This window comes from Myzus persicae, unplaced genomic scaffold (genome assembly GCF_001856785.1).
Source record: "Myzus persicae strain clone G006 unplaced genomic scaffold, MPER_G0061.0, whole genome shotgun sequence".
NCBI lineage: Eukaryota > Metazoa > Arthropoda > Insecta > Hemiptera > Aphididae > Myzus > Myzus persicae.
The window spans coordinates 158,111-162,597 of NW_019102445.1; positions in this window are offsets into that span (position 1 = coordinate 158,111).

A 4,487-nucleotide genomic window follows, 5' to 3' on the forward strand; every position below is an offset into this window, starting at 1 on the left:
GCTTACCTCATCAGTAAAAAATCAGCATCAGTATTGTGATACATGCAGCAAGTAATACTAACGATTTAGCATTATATAGTGATCAATACTCTGCCGACTCTGTCGAAGCCAACAACATCCTAAACAACACCCTTCACTGCACCCCTCTAACAATGTATTTAGCAATGTTTACATTTTTCAATCCGTATGATAATTATCTTTGCAGGAAATTGTAAATTTTCCAAACATGTTTATAAATCAATAAGTACATAATTAATTATGTTAATATTTAATTTTAGCTTTTAATATAGTTAATGCTCGGGGTAAAAATCATCATCGAAGTTATCATGTCCTCTTCAAAAACAAACAAAAACAAAAAAAATATCCTAATTCGCACAGCGTTCGCGAACGTTCGTAGTAGTGCATACCTATATATACATTATAGTGGTGCATAGACCATGATTTGTTTCAAGTGTGAAAAATCGCTACGAGCGCAAGTCAGGTATTGCGCAAATAACAATTCGATCGTCATGGTTTTTTGCGAAATTATAAACAAGACGTCATTTTTAATCGTTTTATCGCTCTCGGCGGTCTGTCTCGCAAACGGACACTGTAATAAACAACAAAAATAAATAACAGCCGCCGACTACGAAACATTACAATAATAATCATAATAATACAGGTACCTGGCTAGTATGTTGTATATTATTATTCTTCCACATGGGAAGTAATACTACAGCTACAATATTATAATTTATAAGCGTTTTTGTGACACAGTTGCGGCCGGCACGCGAACGACTGATGATTCGCGAGTACAGCATTGCTCGTATATTATGTGCACAATAATTATTATTATTATAATCGTCGATTGTTATTGTTTTATATTACGAATAAACCGTATGATGTTTCGTTTTATTAATATAATAATAACAATTATTTACAATAAACGCGGAGGGTCGTCCCGCGGTGTTATATGTAGGTAGGTGACGGTGGTACACCGCCCGAGAAATGATTCATTGGCAACGGACGAGAATGTTTTGTAATTACGCGTGTGTGTTGGCTCGCATCCGGGCGAATCCATAAATTACCGGAGCAGACAACACACACACACACACACAGGCTGGATCAAGTGTGTGTGTACATAAAATTGTGACTAGTGAAAAATAGCTGGTTAGCCGCCGCCGGTTAGTTCTATCGTGTCGTAACGCGTCGTCTCCGTCGAATCTATACATGCATACGTATGAGTCGTATTATAAAAGTGTACGAGTGTAGGCCATAAATTATTTCCCATAGTTTTCCATTATTTTATTTTTGTTATTTTTATTATCAATCGCTTTTGGGTTTTTTTTATTTATTTTTTTTTGTTTTCGTCCATTCACATTATAATATGCAGAGAGATTTTTCCCGTCAGTAATTGTTTTCTATTCAACGTTTTTTTGAATAATATTTCTGTTTCGGAGAACCATTACTCGGGACACTGTGAATTAAATGCACTATTAAAAAAAAAAAAAACCATGAAATGTGCATGCACTGTTCACGCACAAATTAGCTGCAATATAGGGGGCAAATTCTCTAAAAGTGTGCACCGACAATTAATGGTATGCATAATATAAATTCGTAATAGAGTTTAGTGCTTGAAATAATGAAAGATACCAATTATTGATACTTGTAAATAATAATTATGTAAACGAATAAATGATTAGGTATCTTGGGAAAAAATGATTTAAACACTAAAATATTCTATCAAATATTAACTATATAATGGTAAAAAATGCGACATTCAAACATTCTCTTCCCTCGCCCTCTCATAATATACAATAAAAAAATGTAGCACAAGAAAAATCGAGGAAATATATCTAATAGTGCAGAGCAGTGCAGTACAGTGTATTTCAGTGGGTATAATGCAGTGAAAAAATATCCATAGTGGTATGCTACATTTATATTTAATCAAATTTTTTATTACTATTATTATTGTTGACTCGAGCAACAAGCAAAGAGCTTTGAAAATCGGTTGGAAAAAATTATACTTAACCCCGAAAACATATCTATGTTAAAAATAGTTGGCTTCTAGGTGAGGTATTCATTAATGTATACCAACGTCTAAAATAATACAAATAATAATTATATGCTAAGTACAATCTTTGATACCATTTGAATCAAGTTTGTATATACAACACTTATTTTCGATAAATTTTTATTCGATGGTCTAAAAACTAAAAATTATTTGTACATATATCTAAACTTCACAAGTTGTTGTCCATATATTATAGACGTTTACTTTTATATCTATGTCAATAATACTTCGTGCCCATACTGACTCGACTATGACGCAATACAATTTTATTGTTATTATTTCGTATGGCGTTCAAAGGTTCTTTAAGCGGGACCAACAATTCCCCTAAATACAGTTATTTATAGTTATAATTAATTTACAATAAACGATAAAAGATATAATGCGTGTATAAAATGTGCGTGAATAAGACACAGCAATGATCAAACTTAAAATAAATAACAACATATAAATGTAGACACAAATAGAAACCACAGTTCTTTAATAATTCAATAATATTTTGAGGTTTTTTATCGTTGTAGGTGACAGGTGTCACTTTACAGTACCAAGTCTAGGTTCCTCGTCCATTCTCATCATTTTCCAGGTTGATATCTTCCCACAGTGCCTTTGAATGCACGGATCGGACATAATATAATTATAATTATAATTATAAATTCAATAATAACCAATAACAACCATCATTAATAATAAAATATTAAAATGTATATAATTATTATTTATGTCGCACGTAGCGTTTCGCTGACAAACCATTTGCAGCCGAAATGTTTCTACCACCTGCAGAACTATATCTGAATTGCATATTATATTGGTATATTCAATATAAGCCTGTGTACGGACATCGAAAAAAAAAATTAATTTTATGTTTTGTAATTATTATTATTGTTATTTTCCCAACTCTACAGCAACAGGTGTCAGGTATATATATATTTCCATTGTAGTTTTATATACGTAATATGTATACGAAATCGGACATGATTTAAATATATTATACTTTGTGTAGAACTATAATCTCGAGATTGCCGTACAATAACAAATGACCTGCAGAACAGAATATTTCACTTTACGTGATTATTTATATTAAATAGTTTTTTATTTCCATTTTTCGTCCCGAGGGCTGGAGCCAGTTTAAAAAGCAATTCAATGTAATATATATAATATGTACAAACGCGTTTATAAATCATATGATTACACGTCGTAATTAATTGTTTTGAGTACCTATACGTATGTGTATGTTTAGGTACTATATATAACTAAAATAATTACGCGCCTGTACTCTGCAGTCGGGGGGGGGGGGGTAAATGGTTTTTTTTTCCCCCAATATTCTTTAAAATGTTTTACCGCAGTTGTATTTAAATTAAAACGGTTCCAGTACCAGGCTGTTCTTGTTTACTACAGCTGTACAATATTATTATTATTTTAATTTTTTAAATCCATTTCAAACGTTCGTATGATTCGTTATTCGTCGTATATGATTACGGGAGACTAAATCTTCCGGTTTGTATATTATAGAATATTATGTATGTATACCTGCCTACGAAATACATAATATAGTATTAATAGTATTATTGAATCACGACCTATAACGAACAAAAAATAGACGTGCAATAATTAAAGATTAGTTCCGATGAAAATGTTAAAGTAAAGAAAAATTAATTTATTCATATTATGCCTGATGAAATATTGACGAGGAAAAAATTTGTTTTTAATAATTTCGTCGTGATCTAAGTAGGTACTTGTACCCACATAGAAATATACAATCGCATAGGTCCGCTGTGAATACAGAACACTCCGGATGACCCTTTTTATTTTTGTCGAGCTACGAATTAAAATTTATATTTTATTAATTTTTATACGAAAATATAACTTTGAAGTTTGAAAACTATGACCCTTTAGAAACTTTCAGACAGTTTGAGTTACTTATCTCTGCACTAAAGTGCATAATATGACATATAGCCTACATTCTGTATACTGCAGACTACAAAACGAATTTAAAATTATAAAATAAAAAGGAAGCTCACTCTGCTGTATAGGTAATAATTGATACGTATATCTATATTTGGTTTTGAGCGTACCTTGTAATTGAACAAAGTTCATTGTAGCCTCTAATGGATGTGTTAAATTATCAAAAAAACTATATTTTGTACTCGTAAATATTTTTTCTCGTACAGCAACAAATTTCCTTTTTACTTCTAAAATATATATTTTTTTTTGTATAAAAATAGAAATCCTGTCACGAAAAGATTAAAAACTGAAAACTTCGAATTGGTCTTTAATCAAACAATTTTAATTTTCAACCGGCTATTATATATTTTAATAAATGATGTTTTTATGAATTTGCTACAATTCACAGCCCGCCTATATAAGACCGAATCTTAATGTCCAGGAGAGTTATATATATTGTTATAAAAAACGTAATAAGCCGTAACTCTTATTATAA